Source organism: Panthera tigris, chromosome B1 (genome assembly GCF_018350195.1).
Source record: "Panthera tigris isolate Pti1 chromosome B1, P.tigris_Pti1_mat1.1, whole genome shotgun sequence".
NCBI lineage: Eukaryota > Metazoa > Chordata > Mammalia > Carnivora > Felidae > Panthera > Panthera tigris.
In genome coordinates, this window is record NC_056663.1 from 178,095,807 (window position 1) to 178,122,077 (window position 26,271).

Sequence of the window (26,271 nt, forward strand, 5' to 3'; positions counted from 1 at the left end):
CACTTGGTATGAGAAAGGTCTTCAGGTATTTTGAGAATGTACTATTCTACTTTATTATAATGATAGCTTTTTCCAATAACACAGGGGCCTTGACTGTCTAATTCCCCTTGTCTTGCTTTGGGTGACCTCCTGTTCAGACCAAGTCAGCGCATCTCACATTATTTACAATTATGACGGGGAAATTCTCGTCGTGTTCTGTGGGTATGTGTGTGGGGTGGGTTGTTTCTTAATTGCAGATGATGTATTGTTCTTTAAACGTTTGCAGTCAATTTTGAGAAAGGGCTTTAATGGCTTTTTAATTTTCTTAGACCCTTGGCTTTTTACACATAAGGAAATGTGATTCTAAAGAGCACTGTCATTTTTTTATTGCCTTTAGAAATATCAGTTTATCATTCTCCAAACTACATCCCTCTCTTCTTGATACTATATGTCAATAAAATGAACATGACTCAAAGCACGAATATACATGACTCAGGTTTTAGCACTAGATGATGAAAATACTAAGCTTCAAGATTTTAGAAGACCAGATGACAATGTTTTCTGCCAAGCAAGAATTATACATAAATAATAAATAAAATAAATATAGTTGATCTTTAAACAACACAGAGATGGCACCAACCCCTCATACAGCTGAATATCTGCATATAATTTTGACTCCCCAAAAACTTAACTACTGAGAGCCTACTCTCAACCAGAAGCCTTTCTCATAATATAACAGTCAATTAGCACATATTTTGAGTGTTATCTATAGATATATTATAATTGTATTTTTACAATAAAGTAAGCAGTGGAAAATGTTATTAAAATCATAAGAAAAAAAAACAAATTTACAGTACTATAATGTATTTGTTGAAAAAAAATATGTATAGGGGACCCACACTATTCAAGTCCATATTATTGAAGGGTTGATCATATAGCTTTTAAGAAAAGATAATTTTTTAATGTTTAAAAAATGAGTAAAAATACCAAACCACAATGAAGAAAACCACACTGTAGGAATAAATTCATGAAAACTAATTAAAGACTGATAAAGCACTAGAAATAGTGTTATGGAAGGTATTACATGACATATTAAAACCATGAATTAGCACACATATGAACATTTCTTTATTTACATTATTTTTTCATCCTCTTTTTTTTTTTTTAATACGGTTATTTATTTTGTGCTAGAGAGAGAGAGCATGGGAGGGGCAGAAAGCGAAGGAGAGAGAGAGAATCCCAGGTAGATTCAACACTGTCAGCATGGAGACCTATGCGGGGCTCACACCCACAAACTGTGACCTGAGCAGAAATCAAGAGTGGGACACTTAACCGACTGAGCCACACAAGCACCTCTCATAGTCTTTCTTTTAATCACAATGTCAATTCTTTAGGTTAGGCCTGTGTTATTTCATGCCTGAATTGTTTAAACAACCTTCTTATTTAGTCGCTATGACTTTGAGTTCTTCCCATGCACTATGTCTTGAACATTATCATGAGGTTTATATTCCTAATGCAATTTTTATATTATGTGTTGGCTCACAAACTGCTTGATAGCCCCCCGAGTTAAATCTGAAACCACTCCCCCTATAGGGAGGGCAGGAAGAGATGGAAGAAAGAGGCAGACCATTCTAGATTGGTGGGTGGAAGTTTTAAAAAGCAAGGGCACTTACATTTGAGGCTTACTTTTGGTGGCCTCAAGATGAGTAGATAGATCTCCACACCTGCCCACCAGAATATTGTAGTTTATATGGAGGTCTTACTTGGGTTCATTGATATATGGCCATCCAGCTCCACATTACTATCCCAAGGTTGCATACTTGGGGTAGCTCCTGGGAATGGAAAGGCAAGTGGACCCCACATTCCAAGGACAGGGGAGGAAGTGAGAAGCCTCAGATTGCTGGAATCCAGCTTACAGGTCAACTGGCAGTCATGTCCTCTCAATGACCATCCCAACATTGTCATTACCCCAATAGTGTTTTTCAACAATTTGGTCCTTAGTTTAATCATCCATCTAACCTACTGTTTATGAGACAGAGCTAAGTCCTGGTGTTTGATATTAAGAGTAAACAAAAAGCATACAATTTCCTTCAAGGAATTTACAAGTTAGCAGCTCTTTGCTCCTTCGGGAACAAGTCCAAATTATTTCACTCATATTTAAGCAAGTCCTCTTTACCTAAGTTTTTGGCATCAGCATGTTTACCTTCATTGATCCTCTGAAATCTAGAAATTCTTTTCCACAGTCTACCTCTAATTCATCCTGACACTTCTTTTGTCTCAAATTCCTCCTCTCTCCATTTACTGAAATATTGACCTTTAAGAACAAGCTCAAGTGCCACTTTTGCTTTCAAACTTCCCCTGATCAGAATATTCTGAATCACTTTAAAATAATAGCAACACCAGTAAATGGCTCATGATTATAGGGGCTTACTGTGCATATAACACTGCACTAAGAGCTTTATATGGATTATCTTTTTAATACTTGGAAATACTCATTTATTCACTCAACAAATATTTATTGAGCACTTATTCTGTAAACTGATCTGTAGCTGGGATGATGTAGACATTATAGTGAATCAGACAAATAAGACCACGGTGCTTATTGAGGATTTCAGACTGGGACACAAACAAACAAATATCAAGTGGCATAATTCCAGATAGTGATAAAACTCTAAGGACAATAACAAGCGCAAGCTGTAGGAATAATTGATGTAAATGTTATGCTGTTTTTTGTCTAAATACCTAAGGGATGTGTGTGTGTGTGTGTGTGTGTGTGTGTGTGCGTGTAAATTATCTTATGTGAAAATAATTTGTGGTTTCAATTATACACATTGACTACTTCTATGCTCCTAGACTTAAATTCCTTGAGCTGAGCATTCACATGCGCTAAGTTCATTCTTGTTCTTTCCTTCACGTAGCCTAGACTGGTATCTTGTCCTAAATAAAGCTAACCAGAAAATTAATAAATAATTTTATTTTTTCTATTTATAAGTATAATACCAAGGCAGAATACCATAAAGCTCATGGAAAACACATTTCCATTTTGTTTTATAGCACGTTTTCCTTACATTCCTAAATGCATTCCTAAAAATGCATTGTAAATATTTCTTCATGTTCATCTGATGGTCATGACTGAGAAAAGTATCTTATGGTATGGAAAAATGAGATGCTTTTAACCAATTCCTGTTTGTCCTAGGTTCTGTAATTTGCACCAAAACATGAAATAGCCTTAAGTGTTGAATGTCGTGTAAATTTAGCCGACATATGTGCTGAAATTTTAAAAGTTAAGTGGAGATTTCAAATAATTATATCATCGATTGATCAAGAGATAAATTATTGGAGTTCAATACACATAAACTTAAAACATATGTTGTTTTAAATTCACCTTTTGAATGTGCTTCCATGCAGCTAAATTTTATCTTAGCTTAAAAATTCGTATTTCCTTTCCATCTTCAGAAATAATGAATTATAGTTTAGCTTATCATAAAATTATAAAAACCTCCTTGGTCCTTTGCTGCTTTCTGCTTATTAAGGTTTGCTTGGCAATACCAAATGATAAGCAAACTTTCACTTATTAAACTAAGTACAAATATTAAATAATTTTCAAAGGAATTCAGATTTCTCTCTCTCTTGCAATTCTTTCTCTCCTTTAGTGAAGCTAGTTGTCATTTTTCTAAATATGAATTATGTAATGTTTGAATGGTTATCCCCACAGTTTCTTTATAACGTTTAACAGCATATTGATGCTGGAAATGCCATAGCTGTGTTTACAATTTCAATACCAATTACAGAGTTAAACTAAGAGCCACGGCAATTCCATTGTAATGTTTAAAACAATATAACTATTGGGTAGTGAGTTCAATGTTTTAATATTATTTTAATGATAATCATACAGACGTACGGGGGAAATTTCTTGCAACACTAAAAAATGTCATGATTCTGTTTTAAATTGCGAGGTAGATTATCATTTTCCACTTATTGCTATTTAGTCTTAGTGATTCATTTTAAATGTTCAAGCTGGCTCTTCTAAAATCATTTAGAAATATATATACATAAGAATTTCCTAAAACATGATATTTTGCTTTTTCTTCCCTAATAGATACAATGAATATGCAGTTGTAATATCTTTTGATCTCCTAGCTACTTAATATTAAAGTTGCCAGAGTAAATAAATCTCCATGTCTGCAGGATCTGGCAAGAGCTTTGATTTCTCTGTGGTGATCATAGGGAGACTCCAAAGTGCATTATTGGTTTTACTGTGGTGCTTCCGCTCTCTTTGACCTTGGAAATGATGGGGAAGAAGACAGTGAAATAAAATCATTTTGTGAAAAAAAATCAGAGACAGAAAAAATGGTCTTATATCTCTGTCAAATGTTAAAGATACAGTTCAAATACATTTAGTGCATTCAAGATCTTCCATCTAAAATTATTTCAGCACAGAAGAACTGTTAACTGATACTTACAACAAATAAGCAAATCAAAAAAAAATCAGCCACAACAGGATGACCATTTGTTGACAATTGACTGTATAAGGCACTATGCTGAGGATTTTAAGGTCAGATATTAATTCTTATAACCTCTCAATACTGAAGGATCTATGATTTTCTATATTTTACAGAAGATCAAAGCTCAAGAAAGATTGCCTATTTTGCCAAGTGTCACACAGCTAAAAGGCAAATCCACACATAACACCTAATCCTGTACCTTTAAAAACTGAACACGCTTATTTGTGTGTATTTTCAGAAACTGCGTCGTGCCTTCCAATAGTTGCCTTACACTTTTTCCAGGTTGTGGGTGTTCTGGTTTAGATGCCCAGTTATATTGCTAGTATTTTCTCCAGTCATTTTGCTGGATATTCGACTTGAGTAGAACACTTTCTTTCAACTCTATTGCTTCTTTAGGTTTTGCAGATCATAGCCCCGCTTGCCGTCGGCCAGAATGGCTCCCTCACCTGGGCACTACCTTGGCACACCTGAACCTTGATCTTACTTTTCCTCAGAACACCTTGTCGCTCCAGGGTGTTCTGAAGTTAATTGAATTCACTGAAGTTAATTATTCGCCTGTCAGTAGGAGAAGGTTCCTATTTTGATTACCAATATTCAAATACCAATATTTTGATTACACACTCCATATGGCTATCTTGTATCATTTTCTCCTTAAAGTATAAACACAAAGCAGGACAAGCTTCTATTCCTGAATTCTCCTTTACGTGTGCAACCTATTTGAAAATGTGTGTTTAGTGTTCTACTACCAAGTATTTATAATCAGTAAGACGCCTGCCATTTAGGTAGCAACTTTTCTCTCAAATTTCTGGATGTGTGAGGAATGTCATCTTTATATCCTCTCGTACAAAATCTTTTTCTTTTTTTGGTTCAATCTTTAAAGAAACCCCATTTTGAATAAAAGAATATTCATTCAACTCAATCACATGGTACATTTAAAAGACATATTCCATAACTCCAGGTTGTTAGAATGTAAGAGTGCTGACAATACTGACTCCATCTTTGGCCTTCAGTCTTGTTCATGTTCACTAATGACCTCTCTTGGGGTAACATGTTTCAGGTCCCTTGTAGATTAATACACATACCTTAAAAGTGCCCTCCAAAGCTGAGATGGAGGGAGGCTTGCTTTGACCTCCCATGAATCTGCTAGAGTTAATATAGTCTTTCCCTTTCCTTAAACACAGATGGTACCACAAAAGGTCTGTTAAATGTTAGCCGTCAATTAGGTGCATGTGAAACTTTGATCTCACTACAGTGCCCTTCTGTGCATCCCTTCACTCTATGAAACTTGAGACTAAGGTCCAGACTTTGCAGAGAATAACTATGTAGCTAGATCATTCTTCAACTGATGCCCTCATCAGTAAGTCACCTTGAATAAAAATCTGGAGTCGCTTGCTTTATGTTTCAGTCTCAAAGTGCCTTCTCAGTTTGAAGGATACTTTGCTGTACTCCTTCCATCTTTTAACATAAATGTTAAAAGGTAAGGTAGGGACACCTGTGTGGCTCAGTTGGTTGGGCATCTATCTGACTCTTGATTTCAGCTCAGGTCATGGTCTCACGGTTCATGAGCTCGAGTCCCGCATCAGGCTCTGCGTTGATGGCAGATTCTCTCTCTTCCTCTCTCTCTGCCCTCCTCTCTCTCTCTCTCTATCAAAATAAATAAAAATAAACTTTAAAAAAATGTAAGGCAGACACATTTCATAAATATAATAGGGAGGATATTAGACATATATCCTAGACATTATGGAAAAACCATAGGTAAGGGAGCCTAAAGCTTAGGATATCATGGAAGGGGGACTGAAGCAATATCCAAGAAAGATAAGGTGGTTAAGACCATGAATTCTGGCACAAAGGAGCTCTTTAACTTTGGATATCTATTTAATCTTTCCGTGCCCACGCTTACTTAGCTAACAATAGCTCCTACATTATACCATTGTTTTTAGGACAAATGCATTAATCAACATAAAGAGCTTAGAACAGTGTGAGTCATAATATGCCCTTGATAAATGTCTGTAATAATGAGGACTATTATGCAAGAAAGAAAAAGATCTATGCGGGAGAAACTTTACAGGAAAAGGAGAAATATAGAAAAGTTAATAATACACTCAGGAAAACAGAAATTTCTTTGGTTGGCAGGAATTTGAGGAACAATAAAGAATGGACAGAATGAAGCTAAAAAGATAAACAGGGATCAAAGGTAGGGACTATTTACGGGGCATAATAATTTTATGATGTAAGTTACAAGGTGAAATTATTGAAAGATTTTATGCAGCAGAATGTTATGGCCAAATGTGCATCTTAGAAACCCAAATCTAGTAAGAAGTATATAAAATGGATTTGAGAGAAAAAAATGACAGTGACAGAGATTATTAGGTGACCTAGGAACTAGGTATTTTTAGGATTTAAAAAAGATAAAATTAGTTATGTATAATGTGTAAGTCCAGGGACCATTTTAAATATTAAGCCCAGGGCTTACTCCAGAGTTAACAATTTATGTTAGCTTAGAATTATTATTGTGATGTCTGATATGTTTAAACAAGAATTAGTAAATACTGGGACGCCTGGGTGGCTCAGTCAGTTGAGCATCCGACTTCGGCTCAGGTTCATGATCTCACAGCTCGTGAGCTCAAGCCTCGCGTCAGGCTCTGTGATGACAGCTCGGAGCCTGCAGCCTGCTTCAAATTCTTTAGCTCCCTCTCTCTCTCTGCCCCAACCCGCTCTCATTCCATCTCTGTCTCTCTCAAAAATAAATAAACATCAAAAAAAAAAAAGAATTAGTAAATGTTATTACTTAAATGACTCTGGCGTTGAATGACAAATTGACAACATGGAAGACTGAGTGTGGATCAAGAGAAGATGACTTCATTTTAGACACATTGTATATGAAATTTCGATGGGATCACTGCAGGCATATATGTACAGAAATCAGATGAAAACAGAGACTAAGAGTTCAAGTGAGAAGCTTGGGTATGTGCGATGGAAAATGGAGGAGTTGTATCCATGGCAACCAACAATATATGGGGTCCAGGAGAAGCATTAGGAATAAAAGAGTTCACTTAGGGAGGCAGATAAGAACAAGTAGAGAATGAAGAAAAAAGTGAGAACATAACCTCAGTGTACATGACTTTTTTCTTGTAAAGATGAAGATCAGTCAGGGAGTGAACAATCAAGGACATATGAGGAGAACTAACAATTCGTGGTTTCATAGGGAGTCCTTAATCAATAACACTTAAGTGATTACGAATATGCCAGCTGATATATGTACTTCATAAGCATTCATTTTTTTAATAATTAAAAAAAAACAACTTTACTATAGGTCCTACGATTCAATCTTTTCTTTCTTTCTTTCTTTTTTTTTTTTTTTTTTTACAGACAAGAAAACTCAATGCACAGGTGGAATATAAATACAGTGCCCCAGATGGGAGAGATTCAAGAAGGGCAATCATCACAGCCTGCAAATACTGTTTGACCAGTACTGACAATAGCCCATTGGCTTTAACGATTAGAAGGTGTGGCCTTCCTGCCACAGAAAGATTGTGGCAGGGAAGTATGAGCTGAAGTCAAATTGCAATACAGTAGGAAGCAGTAAGTCAATTAATAAAGAAGAGAGCACAAACACTCTGAATTTCATCAGTTCTTTTTCTTCAAGCAAAGGTGAATGCACGTAGCCATTTTCAGTATAAACTGTTTGCTCTCTAATCATGTGAGGATGTGGATTGTAGTAGTTTAAAGCACCTATGATTGTCATTTCCTTCCTCTGAGGGAAAATTCAATTAGACTGATTAACAGTCATAAAGATGAATCATAGAAAATGATATTGGATATAATATACTCATTGAAATCTGCGATCATGGGGCAGTTGCTATATAAAATTATGTTTGCTATCATTTTAACTTACTTGAATATTTTATCTTAGAAATCTTTTTTCAGGGGGTGTGTTGTATTTTTAAAAAGCACAACTTCTCTTTTTTTCTTTCTTTCTTTTCAATCTCTGAAACAAAAGTAGATTTCCTGTTCTGTTTCCTTAAAACTTGGAAGGCTTTTTCTTTAATTGTTCCTCAAATTTCTTTCAGTGGAAATCAAGTGTCATCTCTTCAACAAAGACTTTGACCCTTCAACTTGAACTTGCATAATTCAAACTATGACTACACTTTCTTAAAGGATTTTTCTCCTTTTTTTAATGTTTATTTATTTTTTAGAAAGAGAGACAGAGCACGAGTGGAGAAGGGCAGAGAGAGAAGGACACACAGAATCTGAAGCAGGCTCTAGGCTCAGAGCTCTTAGCACAGAGCCCTATGCAGGGCTCTAGACTGACAGATAGGGAGATCATGACCTGAGCCAAAGTTTGACACTAACCCACTAAGCCACCCAGGCGCTATTTAAAGTATTTTCCTCATTTGATCTTGAATATTGTGTGTGTGTGTGTGTGTGTGTGTGTGTGTGTGAAAGCGAGACAGAGAGAAAGGGAGAGAGAATTAACAATTCTTCATTAGAAGGGTGCCTGGCTGGCTCTGTAGCTAGAGCATGCAACTCTTGATCTCAGGGTCGTAAGTTCACGCCCCATGTTGGGCATGGAGCCTACTTAAAAAAATATATCAAAGTCCTTATTATATTATGGATACTAAATAAAAAATGATTAATTTATTCTCACAATGTCATACATAACAGGCTTACAACTATCTCAAAAATAAACAACATTTTAATGAATTTAAATACATTTGCTAAATATTATTTTCTGTCCACATTTATAGGGGGTAGTTCTAGTAAAATTCCCTATTGAACTGAAAAAAAAAGTTTGGATAGCTGCCTGAATATTTTTTAATACAGCTTCTATTGCAAAAATTTAAAATATGGTCTACTGCTAAGATACTAACTAAATCTTACCTAGCAGGAAATAATGAACCAAATCCCAACAAGTGCCAAAATTATGGAGAGAGCATGTGTTTTCTATATGCCATATAAGCAGTATCTTTAGGAACTGAATTTTGGCTTAGTAGGAACTTAGACATTGAAACTTTTGGAACATTTCCTATTAGTCTTCAGTAAGGTGTGTTATAATGCATCACAAGGGACCAGGGATCATAAGCTGATTTTCACCATGTGTAGTCCTTTTTCCCTTTGTCCTTCACTGAGTCTTATGCTTCCTTTTTTTCTACCTCTGAAGCACTCCTGAGGGGCTAGTTAAACCAAGATAGAACATTCACCTCCTGACTGCTTCAGTCCTTGAGAAGAAACTAACAGAGTCAAGGAAAAGAAAAAGAGGAGAAGAAAAGGATTAGAAAAGCCAAATTTGAACAGAAAAATCATAGGCAATTGTCAATAAAGTTACCCATAAACTTTGACGTATATGGTTTCAAACCCAGGTGTGAAAATTAGACATCCATTAGAAGAGCATATTAAACTAATCATGTGAATTTGTTTCACACTTATGTAAATTTTTAGTGAGTTAACATTAATGCTTCACAGTGCAATTATAAATTTGCTCTGCATTTCTTTACTCTTAGCAAAACCTCTCTGAATCAATCATGTCAACGTCTCGGTGTTAGAGATATATTTTCTGTAGTACAAAGAGGTGAGAGAAATTGCTAGTGGTCATATATAAAGGTAAATTGCATCTTATTTACCAATTGATCGTTGAAAGGATATTATTTACATTAGAACTCATCCTGTCAAGGTAATATCCACACAAAGAGAAAGATGTGACGCATTACAACAAAATGGCTCAAGAGAATTCTCCAAGATTCTTTCACCACTTTCCTGCTGTTGTCTGCACCAGGCAGGAGAGTTTTTTCTAGAGTGTCTTGTAGAGTCCTACCTTGCATTCAGCTTTAAATAGATAGAGGGCTTTATACATAGTTGTTATTCAACATTAGTAATTTTTTTGTTTCTTTCTCTATTAAGAGCTTTCCAAAAACTACCGAAAGAATGATTGGCCTGATATTTGGGAGAGAAACTATGTCCAGTATAGTTCCCATACTTTTACACATAAAACGTGAAGGATGTCCACAAGATTCTCATTTCAGATACTAGTCTCCCTCTCCCTCAGTATCTGGTGGTAACTGGCATAGCTAAGGAAATGGTTCTGTTCTAGCTGATATTTTCCAAATACTGTGACCTGAGTTTTTCCCTTAGCCTATTGAGTCAGCACTCAAATTAGTCTGCTTTTGTTTTGTTTACACAGTTGCTCAAATAATAGTGTTTAATAAGAGAGCTTTTATCGATTCCTAAGAAATGCTTAATTCCCTCCAATATGCTATAGTCACGCCTGAGTCGCCTGTGCTTTCTCTGTAATTGGAGGACTCAGTGTCTGAATTTGTGTTTTCTTTGGCCGTTCTATTTTTTAAGCATCAGCAACTTTCTGTACAGCAGACAGAGACGTTGAAACCTCTTTGATGATGAGATGATTCTCCATTCAGGCAATTGAGGTTTATTGTTTAAGTTTTGATGTAGCTATCAGAGGGAGACTTATATGATCACATGTTAGAGTCACTTTGTCCATAAAATTAAATGAGAAAATGTGAAAGTGAGCTCTTAGCTGGACAGGAGCAGAAATTCCATTTCCTTCACATTTTTTGTCTTCATATCCTTGACAAAAATATGGTGGACAGCTGACTTCAAAGTCCAATAATGCCAGTAAATTTCCTGTCTGTAGCTCTGGGTGTTTGCTATAAGACAATGAAGAAAATAACCTAAAGGTTTCAATGTTAAGGGATGAATTTCTAGATTCTCAATTCCAGTCTATCACTTTTCCCGTGTGTGTGCTTAGACAAATTATCTAATTTCTTTAAGTCTAGACAAAATCCATTTCAACAGAAAAAAAAGAAAACACTTGTCAAGAAATAATGAAAAGAAAAGTTATATAGTTAAGAGTATGTAGCTGATGCCTGGGTGGTTCAGTTGGATGTGTACCCAACTCTTGCTCTTGGCTCAGGTCATGATCTCAGGGTCATGGATTGAGCCCCATGTCAGGCTCCAAACTGAGCATGGAGCCTGCTTGAGATTCTCTCTCTCTCTCTCTCTCTCTCTCTCTCTCTCCCCCTCCCTCTCTCTCTCTCCTCCCCCCACTGCTCTTCCGAACTCATTGTCTATCTAAAATTTTAAAAATAAATAAATAATAAAATAAATTAAAAAATAAATAAAAATAATTTGTAGAGAATTAAACTAAGACATTTTTAAAAGGTGTTAGAATCATATTTCTGTGATTTGATGAGAAAACTAAAGTTTGAGGTATTAAGAACCTGCTATGTGTTGAGAATAGATTATAAATGAAACAATCACTGTATAAATCACAAAATGAGCAAAAGCTCCCAAAGAAAGGATAAAGCCTATATATAACAAATAAACATCCCACAAAATTCTCAACTGCATCATGGGCTGCTCAAAAATAACAAATCAATGCCTTTATATTTAGGATATAAAAGACAAAACTGAAAAACCTTTACTTTTATATCCAACTCTATAGTTTAAGTATGAATTATTAAATGTTCAATATTAAAGTTAAAATTGCAACTGTGTTTCAAATATCAAATTAAGACATTTAGGGGCGCCTGGGTGGCTCAGTCGGTTGAGCGACTGACTTCGGCTCAGGTCATGATCTCACGGTTTGCGAGTTTGAGCCCTGCATCTGGCCCTGTGTTGACAGCGCGGAGCCTGGAGCCTGCTTCTGATTGTCTCCCTCTCTCTCTGCCCCTTCCCTATTCATGCTCTCTCTCTGTCTCAGAAATAAATAAACATTATTTTTTTTTCAAATATAAAATTAAGACATTTCAAAGATTTATCTAATTAAATAATTAACAAAGAAACCGGTAAGATGTAAAAATTGGTTCAGGATGAGTCCCAAAAGCATATACATATATATGCAATCAGGAATCTGAAATGAATTTGTTTTTTAAATGCAAAATTAGATTTTCATTTTGTATGAGGAGGTGATCAATTGCACCTCCAACAGACAAATTTGTTTGTATTTTTATGGAAAATAATAATCTGCATTGCTATTCATTTTCTACATCTTACAAAGTAATAACAATGAGAGGCAGAGATGCCATGCATTAATATAAGCCATCTGGGTTATAGTTTTCCAATGAAAATACACTTTTTGTTCTATGTCAGTCTTTCTTAAGGATTTAAATTAAATGACATCATTGGACATTGAAAAGATTCTATTTGCTATCTTTGCACATTTTTTTTTAATACAGAAATTGTAATGGTGCAATATAAAGAACTGAAGTAAAATTTAGCAGGTAAATTTAATCTATGGTTAAGATACTATGTTGAAGAGATAAAGGGAAATGTTATGTATGTTGTCTACTATCCAATGTTCTTCCACCTCCATTTCTACTAACAGCACCTCTGTTTGCCCTTAGGAAACATATATCCCAACTTTAGACAGTGCTTTGTTCACGAAATTAATGCATTTAGGCATGAGTTAGTGTGTTAATTAGAGAAATGCAGCAAATATACATAGTAAATAAATACATTAAGGAAACTTAGAAAAATACAGCTAGCAGAGGTAAAAAAGAAGAAGAAAACTTAGTTGATTGAATATGAATCAGAGAGGAAAGAATACAAGCAAAGAAGAGCATGCAAAACATTAGTAAGTCCAAATATAATAGAAGCTAATATTTATATCATATTATATTATATTATATTATATTATATTATATTATATTATATTATATAATTAGATTATATTCTTTCCTTAAGGGAGTGTTTAGAGTCAACCAAATAATAATAATAATGATAATAATAATAATTAATAATAATATATGCTGTTACCAGAAACGTTTAGATTATAGTGGCATAGATAATTTTAGAAAGTGAGGGTAGGTTATATAAATTATGTTTCAGTAATTTAATAGGTTATTATACAGTTATAGAATATAATTTGTGGCAAACCCACCCTTCCAATGGCACAGGCTCGAAAAACTTGGAGACAACATTGATACACATAGCTAATTCCTCAGAAAATACTAATAGTACTACCTGAAAATGCATACAGAATACAGCCATTTATCAACATTCTCCCACTATTTCCCTGAAACAAGTTACCATCATCTCTCGTTTGAATTATTTCAACACCTTCTTAAATAGTTCCATAATGGTCAATGGTGATCTTTTCAAAAGAAACTCAGCTTACTGTATTCCTCTACTGAAATATTTCGTTAACCTTGTAAATCACTGTACAAATTTCGGCTTTCCTCTTGGATTGGACACGTGTGGATGTATTGCAAGTTTCGTGGCACGAACAATTGAAAAGATGGATTTCTTACCTATTATATTCAATATAGCACATTGAAGTTGCTCAGTAAACAGTACCTGAATAAAAGAAAGAACAATGAGTGATTAGATCTTCTGACATGTTTTTCTCAGACTAGAGTGACCAGGCATGTTAAAGGTTAAAAGATATAGTAAATATAAATAATTCTAGCATTAAAGCTGATTCAATAGTATCCAAAATATATAGTATCCAAAATATATAAGGAGCTCATACAACTCAATAGTAGAAAAACAAATAATACAACTAAATCTGGGCAAAAGATTGGAATAGACATTTTTCCAAAGATGAAATTCAAATGGCCAACACGAACATGAAAAGATGCTCAACATCACAAATCATCACTGTAATGAGATACCATCTCGCACCTTGTATGGCTATTACCAAAAATACAAGAGATAAGTATGCTGGCAAGGATGAGGAGAAAAAGAAACCCTTGCATATTGTTGGTGAGAATGTAGATATACTCACTATGGAAAACAGTATATATACACATATACATATATGTATACATATACATACATATATACATATATGTATACATACATATATACATATATGTACACATACATATATACACATATATACATATATGTACATATATATACACATATATATAATAATTTTAAAAAGGTGAATATATTCTGGACATCTAATGTATACCATGGGGACTATAGTTAATATTGTATTGTTAATACTGTATTGTTTGCTTCAAAGTTGCTATGAGAGTGCAGCTTTAACAGTCTCACTATAACAACAAAAAAATGGCAATTGTGTGAGGTAGAGGATGTATCATGGTAAATATTTCACAATACATGTGTATCAAATCATCACATTAAACACTTGGAACATATACAATATCATGTACCTCAACAAAGCTGAAAAAAGAAGAAACAGATAAGTTTTATAATCAATATTCAATGGAAAAAATTGAAAATGACAATTACAATTTTTGTAAATTTTAAAACCATGCAAAGCAGTAGTAATATTTACAGATGCACACATTTACTTTTAAAAATATACCTGAAGGGGCACCTGGGTGGCTCAGTTGATTAAGCATCTAACGTTGGCTCAGATCATGATCTCAGGGTTCATGCTTATAGTGCAGAGCCTGCATGGGATTCTCTCTCTCCCTGTCTCTGTCTCTCTGTCTCTCCCTCTACCCCTCTCTGAATCATGCTTTATCTCTCTTTCTCTTTAGAATAAATAAATAAACTGTAAAAACTAAAAAATAAAAGGGTGTCTGGGTGGCTAAGTCAGTTAAGCATTGGACTTCGGCTCAGGTCATGATCTCAGTCTGTGAGTCTGAGCCCCGGGTCAGGCTCCTTGCCGACAACTCGGAGCCCGGAGCCTGCTTCGGATTCTGTGTCTGCCTCTCTCTCTGCCCCTCCCAAGCTTGCACTTTGTCTCTCTTTCCTTCAAAAATAAATAAATATTTTCTTTAAATTTTTAAATAAAAAATAAAGATAAATAAAAATATACTTGAGAAAGCTATATAGCAACTACACCACCAAAAGCAGTGACGTATAGGCAGGGAAAGAAAGGTATGAGATCGTGGAGTTGAAATGGGGTTTGGGTTAACAACTGCATAAAAGAATGTAATTCTTGAAAAAAAAACAGTTGAAATTAATCTTTCCACATGCTAATTTTAAAATATATATATAAAGAGAGAGATGTTGAGTGTGTATGTATACTATTTTACACTTCAGTTTTCTGTTGGATTGGAATATTTCGTAATTAAAAATAAAACATTTAAATAAGACAATTAAAATTTTGATAAAGTAATATGTAACCAGAAGCAGGTTTTAAGGCTTGTTGCTGCATTTTCCTTCTGAGAACTTATGGAAAGCCACTTATTTGCTCTCTTAATTTTTCACTTGGGAATGGGATCATACTACTCACGATTGCAAAAGAAAAGTTAGGGGAATTGAGAAATCACATTTTAGGGGCTCCTGGGTGGCTCAGTCAGTTAAACGTCCAGTTCTTGATCTGGGCTCAGGTCATGATCTCACAGTTGGTAAGATTAAGCCCCACATTGGGTTCTGCACTGACAGCGTGGAACCTACTTGGGATTCTCTCTCTCTCTCTCTCTCTCTCTCTCTCTCTCTCTCTGCCACCTCCTGCTCTCTCTCTCTCTCTCAGAATAAATAAAGAAATTAAAAAAAAAAAAAAGAAACATCACATTTTATAGGGCATGAGGAAGTTTTTGTAACCTACGTATTTATTTATCACAGTCCCGTTGTTTTGTGATTATTCGTTGTTACGAATCAAATGACCGTAAACAGTATTTCATTATATTCTTTTTACCCATTGCCACGTCGTGTAGAGTTGAGATTCCAGAATAGGTGGAGCCAGCAAAATCTGGCTTTTGGTATATACATTTTTTATCTTATAAAACATTTATACCATACACTGTGTGTATTTTTTTTTTTTTCCGCGTGTATGCACCTTAAGCATGCGGGTGGAAGTGAAGTTTTGAAATTCATCTTACATCATTCTCAGTTGCTGAATGCACACGATATTTCAAAGATTTACTTAGCTGATGCGAATGGGAGAAGCCAGTTTAGACCGACGTGTGCGTCTCACGGGTCAAAATGTTAAGAGGAGGAGAGAAGTGGGTCAGGAAAGTACAGGGATATTCCCGAAATGGGAATGCAGCAAGTGACCAGCTTTTTCTGAGTAGTAAGAAGAAATCTCATGGAGAAATTAATCCTCTGTGGTAAATATTTAAGGGCACAGCGAACAGTGCATCGTCTGACTTTTACAAACAAGAGGCAAGAGGCCCCTGAGCTGAGTTGCTTTGAATGGACGGCCAGGGCTCTATTGGCTTCTCCACCTGCCTTTCTAAATAGTTTATGACAATTGACTGTGTGCTTTGTAATTGGGCCTGATGGCTCTGTAATTACTTGGTCTCAACAAACAGTAAAATTGTGAGTAGGTTTTATTTTTTCATTTGTGTTTTTCTTGCCAGTCCCTCCTCTGGGACCTGTAGCTGTAGCAACCTGATGACCATGTGTTTGTGGGAGAAGAAGTGTGTCCAGTGATTGCTTAACTTTCTTGTTTCTGTTTTATTCAGGGCTTTGCTGAATAGGCATTGTAGCTCACATTCCAATTCCCCAAGAAGACAGTAATGTCTTTACTGAATTTACCTTTGTTACCTAGGCTATCAGAGATTAATGGGGAGGGGATCTGATGTCAACTCTGCCTTGGGAAGCAAGGGGTTCCAGCCAAAAGGAAGGCAGTCTTTAGAGACAAGAAAGGGCCTGGCTTTCAGTTGTTTGAAGCTTGTTAGATCAGCATGATTTATGTTACTGCCCATGCTACAGTTTGTTCTGTGTATATCTTTTTATGCTTCTCTGAAAACTAACTTATAATGATGGCTGTGCATTCCTGTCCTATCTTTTCTGTATCCTTCAATAAGATACTACCTTATATCACAGGTGATATTCACTCTGTCAACCAGAGACTTAATGCTCACAGACAGGGTCAGCTCTATCCTAAGGCTTCGGGACATGCATTTATGATTTTGAAGTTAAGAGAAAAAAAGTCACAGAGTGAGACTGCTTGGTGATGGCAGTCATTTTCCAGGGGATATGACTGTTTGATCTCTGGTGATCCCAGAAAGTTCTATGCCATGCCAAGCTATATCTACATGTTTTCATTTCCTTTTCATGGGATCGGTATAAAGACCTCCTATTTTGTATGACTGACATCACAAATAAAACAAACCAAAGTGTTCTGAATAAAGTAGAATTTCCTGAAAATTCAGAATAGCTTTAATTACTATTTGTACCTTATATATTTTCTAGAATATGCAATAACAAATTAATTGACTTCCACCTAGACAAAAGTAGGTGATTGGATTTTTTCCAGACTTTATTACAGACTGTTGAGTTTTTGCCAACATGATCCGAAGCAATAAATAGAGAAATCAGCTAGTGAGATAGTCAAAATGAAATGTGATTCAGTATGAATGCAATGGGACCCGAGAATTTGCATTTAAAACATTGCTAAACATCCTAGGAATGCATTACCCAGGTAAAAACCCAAGGTGTTAATTACCATAGGCGGTCTGTGGACAATATTTTGAGAAATAAAGGCAGGAATTTCTGCCTACGTACTGATTCTCTTGATTTTAGTGTAAAGCAGAGTGATGACTTTCTTTACTCATAACTCCAGGACAAAACTAACAGTAGTGAAAATATCACCTATACGATATTGTCATCCACCCTAACAGAATTCAATGTAGGTTCTCACTGATTATGTTGAAACTTTATTTAACAAGCCCCAACAAACAAACAAAAATAATGTAGTGTTTCACCGATGGGCCAGAATAATGCAGAGTATATTTGATCTGTTCTGTCGTCCGTATAGTTTTTCTCCAATTTAATAGTGTGGCGTTCAGGCACATTTATTAACGCCTCTCCAGACAAAGATAGGTATAACCTGTGTGAGAACAATAGGATCACAGAGCCTAGAAGAGCTGAAAGATGGAGAAGAACCATTCAGGGGGAAGGGCAAGGTGTTTGACTAAAATAGTTTGGAGAAACAGGCACATTGGAAAATAGGAACTGATTATAGACAGGAAGAAGATACCCTAACAAGATAACAGAGTTTAGCAGCTGGAGATGCAAAAGCAATTATTATTCATTCATGTTTTTTTTATTATTAAATCTACAAGTGCTGGAAATCAACATCAAATTTGGCTATCAACGGACAACAAATTCCCACCTCGAGGACATTGACCACCTAATCAAGTCAGAGTTCTGGTGTTCTATAGAGAAAGGAGAGGGGTGCATGCCACTTTAACACAATAGCACTCAGACCCCTAGGGTTTCTGATTGCAAATCTCATGCTCTTTAAACTCCCAGAGGTAACCATGGTAGGCAACATGAGTCGCAGAGAAGAAAGCAGACCTTCCGCAGAAAGAAGATTGTTTTTCTTGAAGACCCCTGGTAACCAAATAGCAAAAAAAAAAAAAAAAAGAAAAAGAAAAAAAGAAAAAAAAAGTGTGTACGTTTTGGTGACACCAACAGCCAATTTTGTAAAGTTGGGAAGGGATTACACTGAAGGAAGTGGAGGAAAGATAATAACTACACTTGTTGTTATGGTAGTGCATTTTTATGTGGTGAAAATGTCAGGGCTATTGAACTGTTTAATTTTGGCTTTCATTGTTGAATCAGTTTGAACTTACAAACAGGGGCACATCTTATTCAAGAATGATTATATAAACTCAATGTGGAGGGGTGCCTGGGTCGTTCAGTCAGTTAAGTGTCTGACTCTTGACTTTGGCTCAGGTCATGATCCCATGGTTCATGGATTTGAGAGCCTCTTTCAAGCTCTGCATCCAGCTCTGTGCTGACAGTGTGACGTCGGCTTGGGATTCTCTCTCTTTCCCTCTCTCTCTGCCCACCCCACCCCCCAATGTGTGCATTCTCTCTCTCCCTCCCTCTCTCTCTCAAAATACATAAACTTTAAAAATAAATAAATTAAATTTCATATAAATTGACTATTACCCTTAAAAATCCTCTTTTTTGAAGATGGATATACTGTTTGTCAATAAGTCCAGTAGCCAGTTTTCCCACCACGACTACAAAAGAACATTGTTTCTGCAGACTTAGAAGGTGAAGTGCTTTGCCTTGGTAATGTTTAGATGTGAAATCATACCAAAGCTGAATATCTTTAATTCTAGAATTTCAGAGCTCCAAGATACTGCCATCATGGGAGGGAAGGGTCGGGGGAACTGAAATATACTGAGAAGAAGAACTAGCACATTTACCCCCTTGTATACTTGTTTAGAGGCATCGGTTCATTCTGAAACATTAGTTCACATCACCTCTTCTCCGGCTTGTTTAGATACTCTTGTAAAGTAACGAAAATACCTAATATGTATGGAGGAATTAATACAGCAGTAAGTTTTTTTTTTTTTAAGTTTTTTTTGTTTAACCTTTATTTATTTTTGAGACAGAGAGAGACAGAGCATGAACAGGGGAGGAGCAGAGAGAGAGGGAGACACAGAATCTGAAACAGGCTCCAGGCTCTGAGCTGTCAGCACAGAGCCCGACGCGGGGCTCGAGCTCACGGACCGCGAGATCATGACCTGAGCTGAAGCCGGCCGCTTAACCGACTGAGCCACCCAGGCGCCCCAAGTTTTTTTTTTGAAACAAGTTTACAAACAATGAGGCTGAGAAAAGAATAATCAAAGTGACTTCCTCCAGATCGCATGGCTAGAAATTGGCAGAGCCAAAATTTAAAGACCAGTCCTCTGGTTCCACCAAAGCCTTGCATTTATTCCCAGGGTAAGCAGAATTCTAAACTGGCACCCAGCACAGTTCCTGGGACTGTGAATTTGATGGGCTGTACTTCTGTGATTAGCCGGCAAAGAGAGGAAGTCGGAAAGGTGTACTTCGCCTGGTCTTAAAGAAAGCAGGCATCCTGGTTCCAAACTGTTTGCAGAGCAAGGCAGCTTCCAGGAGCTGAGAGCAGCCTTCATCCAACAGCTGTCAGGGAAATGGGGACCTCAGTCCTACAACCACAAAGGACTGATTTCCGCTGAGCATAAAAGTGAACTTGGAGGTAAATGCTTCTCCAGATCTTCCAAACAAAAAAACCCAGCCTGGATAGTATCTTGAGTTCAGGCTGGTGATACCGTGAGCAGAAAACTAAGCCATGTCCCATCAGACTTCTGACCTACAAAATGGTGAACTAGTAAATGGCTGTTGTTAGGTTTGTGCTCATTGGTTACGCAGCAATAAAAAACGACCCCCCTGTTTCCTGCCTTTGTGTGTGGAACTCTGCCCACTTTGTCTTTCTACATGCTTGTCCCTAGGCAGGGGTATCTAAAGATATAGACATCAGTTTGGGTGGTTTTCTTGCCACTGTAAATCAAGTGACAGTTGGTGTCAAAGAGAGTCAAGAGCAGTATAGCATGATTATATTAGTAAGTACATTCTTTGAAAAAAAAATTAAGCCAACTATCAAATGCCTTTCAACATGTCTCAACTCTGCCTGTATCCATATCTGTACAATCCTACGTTAGGAATACAACTCTCTCAGGGCACCTGGGTGGCTCAGTCAGTTAAGTGTGTGACTTCAGTTCAAGCCATGATCTCATGGTTCATGGGTTCAAGCCCTGCATCAGGCTCTCTGCTGTCAGCACCAAGCCCACTTTGGATCCTCTGTCTCCCACTCTCCCTGCCTCTCCCCGACTCATGCTCTATTTCTGTTTCTCTCTCAAAATAAATAAACATTAAAAAAAAAAGAAGAATATAAATCTCTCAATGTTGGCACCAGTGTTGTTGAAAATCTCACTTTGTCTGCTAGCTATCCCAGAAAATCTGCAGTGCCCTTAGGGAGTGATCTAAATTTCCCTTTGTCTACAAATTTAGGGTTTTCCAGCCTTCTCTCCATATCATTTGTTTATGTTTTTTCTTTATTAAATAACAAGAAAATTATGAAATATATCCAATTCTTCATCATTAGTTAATGAGACATCTTCATTTTGAAACAGTCTGGTCAAATTTTATTTTCAAGTAAATTAGTAGGAATGGCTTTATCTAATTAATATCTTTGTTACGGCATATGCTAATGTTGTTCTTTACATTTTCCCTTTTTATTTTTACTGAGCATGCAGGTTATGTCTAAGCAATTAATATCCACCGAAGTACAGGAGAGTAACCAATATTTAAGAGTTAAGTAAGTTCCAATGTCTTATATTTACTGATAACAATTAGCTGAAAATTATTATGAAAGCATATAGATAGATTTGTTTGAAATTAATCTGACTCCAATCTCCCATGACAAATTATGAAGTTGATCAGGAGTTATTAGCAAATCTGCTTTCGGGCAGGAAAAATAGCAGTATCGTCATTATTAGCAACATTCATATTGTAATTATCGCAAAAATGTGAAGCATCTCAATTAGGAAGATGCCCTGGAACAGATTTTTGTAGGCAACATAAATGACGAAAACAGAATAAACTTGACTGATTGAACTTCTTTCTTAAGGGACTTGAAATCTTCATGAAGCCCATATAAAGTCTAAAAGTGAAAAAAACAGTAAGTATTAATTAAATATTCTATTATGGTTTACTATGGTATAAATATGAATACAAATATGACACATACCCCCAATTATATAAAACTAAACCTCATGAATAATTTTACAACTGAAAAGAGCCCAAGGGTCTTCTAATTCACCTGTCTCTATGTCCAGATGGAGAAATAAGTCCATAGCGTCAAACATGTCAAAAATAATAAATACATGTTGGTAAAGTCTGGATAAATATGTGAACATCCTATTGTTTGATGTCTCTCCAGTGGACCTTCCATCACTCCCATTTCAGGGAAATCAAAGCCCTTCTCTGTCCATGCTCTTCTTCAGAATCTGTCCACTCCAATGACTTCAAAAGAGATCTCTTTGTCTCTGACAACCAAATCAATATTTTCAGCCCTGACCTCACGTACAACTCCAGATCAATATTTTCTACTATTTCTGCAATGCCTTCAGCTATTTGCTTTCCCCTCTTCTCAAACTCATGATATTTAGAATTGAAGTTTTCAAAACGATATATTCACAATTTGTGAAACTTGGTGCACCATTGTAAAGTGAATAACCACTTCAAGGTCGTGTGTGTGTTTATATGTTTGATTTATTAAAAGCAGAAACCTTGGTCAGAAATTCAAGTCTAGAATCTTTTTCTGCCGAAGTAAAATCTTCTTCAGCAATATTTGAGGGAAATATAAGGACTTGTTTTGTTTTTACAACTGTACCTCTACTTCTTTAAAAAAATAGATTTAGAAAATGAAGTCAAAAGCAGCAGTTATTTCAATATATATATGTATATATATGTGTATATATATACATACATATATACATATATATACATATATACATATATGTATATTATACATATATAAAAATATATATAAATATATGTATATATATGTTTATATATGTATGTGTGTGTGTGTGTGTATATATATATATATATATACATATATATATATATATTTTTTTTTTTTTAAGTAGGAAACTGACTTTTTATAATTCGTAAGGCTAACTCTTCTGATCTGCAGGAAACTTCTCATTGCTTAAATCTAGAGCACATCTCAATTCCTCTTTAGGACTCAGGAGTACTCCATACTTTGCTCTGTTATAATAGATCTGTGCTCACTGCTCAATTAGCACACTTAGGATACAGTCTTTCTACCCAGCTCTATTGAGTGCTCCTCGTGGAATAAGACTGAATTCTCACTAACCCAGTGAATAACATTCTACATTTTATTCAAATAATGTTTTTCTTGTGATACAATTTTTGAACTGGAAAAACAGTTTTCAATGGCCACAGAGTTCGCCTGCCTCACTTTCTTGTCTTACGTTTTCTCTATTCCTCACCACTTAGGCAACTACTGTTTAAAACTCTACGCTGTTGTCAGAGGTCTGTTCTTTCATTAATTCAATAATGAATTTTCAAGGCCCATTTTAGAGCAAATTACTGTGACAGACACCATGGGGTAAAGAAGATGAAAAGGGCATGGTCTCTTCCCTCAAGGGATTTAGTCTAATATGGAGGTCAGCCAACTATAGCCTGTGGGTCAAATTCAGCCCACCACCTATTTTTGTGCATTATTTTTTGTTGTTGAAACACAACCATGGTGCTTAAGTCACATATTGCCTGTGGTTCTTTGTGCATACCACGATGACAGAGTGGATAGTTGTAACGAAGTTTAAATGGTATGCAAAGCCTAACATATTTATTTTCTGCCCCTTTGCAAGAGAAGTTTACCAATCCCTGGTTTAGTAGATATTATAGACTGATGTATAAGAACAAGCAAAATGCTAAAACTAGGTTTAAAAATGTAAAGTTTAGTTAAAACTAAGAATGAAGGAGGATTCTGCGAGCAACAATTTCTGTGGACTCACAAAAACAAGTAGGCATTTCAAGAGAAATGAGATGAAAAGTTAGCACTGGCTGCTAACATGTTTTAAGTGCTATCAAAGATAAAGCACACATGTCCATAAATTGCACACATAATTATGGCACAGTGGTGGAGGAAGATTTCCAGGCAATAATAAAAGGAGTTTCATGGCATCTTTTAAGATGTATGAAGGGTGCCCGTTCTAGATGTTGTTAATGTGATTATACAAATATCTTCTTATAGCCACACTGAATATATGTGAGATCTTATTTATTATTACAAATTAGGTCAACCATTAAAATCAACATCCGCATTTTTATTTACAAGAATAAGAGTTTACATTAGCAAATAAAACTCTGTAATTTCAACTCTCTAAATAGGAACTTAATAAATTTAAATAATGTATTTTAATAAGTTTGCATGAAATATCAAAACATAATTAGGGAGGGACAAAAGAAGAACAAAACATAATTGGTGAGATGTTTTGGGTGTATAGATGTTAATGGGTATTAATGATAGGTTCAATGTTAACGAGAGGTTCAAGGGTTCAAACATATTTGCTGGAATCATGTACTGAAATTAGTATTCTTACTTTATTTAATTACTTATTGTCATTATTCTTTTACGTTCGCATCTCTCCTCCATTTTATAATCTTACCTGATAACCTTCAGGTTAAGATTAAATATTTTAACTCACATTGTCTCTTAACATGTTCTCCGATTTTCACATTACTTTCAATTGTCAGTTCATTAATTTCTGAGTAATTAAGGCAGAAATTATATATTATTTAAGGATTGTGAACTAATCAACAATTTCATGACAATCTGTAAGGCAGCAGTTTAAAAACAAGAATAGAATAGAATGGCTACTTGTAGCACTGAGAACATACTGTCTTGATAATGTAACTGAAAGTGTTAATAGAGAGTATAAACATCTTGCCAGAAAAATGTTTTAATACAGTTTGAAAATGAAATATATATGATATTAAACAACATATAATGTTCATGTAAAAGTATCCTAGAATGTTCACATATTCATATGATCTTGAGGGAAGGTTAAGCATGGGAGTCTCATGTATAAATCACTGTTCTCATGCATTTGAGGTAATCTTGAATATTTAGGGTTTTTTTTTTTGCTCCAATCCGAGTGAATAATATGAAAACAAACCTTTGATAAGAATTAAGCTATTATCCCGGCATTGAACTCATTTAGGTTCATTGGGGACAACAAATAATGCTATCTAATTAATTAGAATGACAGGAAACTGCATGACATATTTCTTATGGCTGGCTGGTTTAACATTCTAAAACCCTCCTGTTGATTAGAACTCGCATGTTTTAAATAGAAAAGGATGTTAGACATCCCATCTGTTGTGAGGCAGAGCTTTAGGGAAAAAAAAATAAAAAAGGTACACTCAAGTCTTGATAAGTTCAAGTCAGCAGAACAAGACAAATGTAACATGCTATCTGATACACAACAGAGCAGGCTAACTAATTGTTTCCAAAATTATTTTGTTTGCCATCAAGCTATAATTAAGGAAAATGACTATTTCCAATCTTGGCAGTTTAACCCTATTTGTCATATTGCAGAACACCTAGCTCCAGTTCAGAATTTTTCCTCCGTCTGTGTATGTGTGTACAATCGGCATTCTACGAAATAACTACACTTGCTTTACCCTCAGCACATTACGCTAAAAATACAGACTATTACTCGGGCCTTCATTCCCAATTATTCATATCTTCTGAAAGAAATTTTTTAGAAAGCATACACTTAAAGATATACAATTCGATTTCATGGCTGAAAACACTAATGGAAAAATCATGTACTTTTTGTTTTATATTTCACATATATTTGACATGGATATGGATGGCAAATGAATGAATATGTTTAAGGCTGTCTGAATTAAGCGGAAACTGGATTGACTGTACATTTATATGACATCACATGCAGTCTTCTATAAAATATGAATGTGTAATTATGCTTTTTGATACATGTTTGGCCTAAAGCGAAAAGAACTAAACCAACGTCCACAATTGCTTACCAAAGCAGGATTAGCTGGTGCTCTGGAGGACCATCCATAATGCCTGTAAAACTCTCATGCTCCTAGAACTACTCGTGGAAAATAACTATAAGCAAACTAAAAGTGAAATAAAAAAAAAATACAAACACTTTTTTTTTTGTCATTTTAATTCTTTTTTTTTTTTTAACATTTATTTATTTTTGAGACAGAGAGAGACAGAGCATGAACGGGGGAGAGGCAGAGAGAGAGGGAGACACAGAATCGGAAGCAGGCTCCAGGCTCTGAGCCATCAGCCCAGAGCCCGAAGTGGGGCTCGAACTCACTGACCTTGAGATCTTGAAGTCAGATGCTTAACCAACTGAGCCACCCAGGCGCCCCTTTGTCATTTTAATTCTACTGGAAATACCTTTCCTTAGGTTGAAAATGGAAAGTACAAGCTATTCAATATTAGATTTTTTTAAATCCATGACTAATTTCTAAGTCATTTGCAAACCAGGAACTAGGCCCACTAGATGGATCAAGGACAGAAGCTGAGAAGGAATTTATCTTGGCATATAATGAAAGAGGAATAATG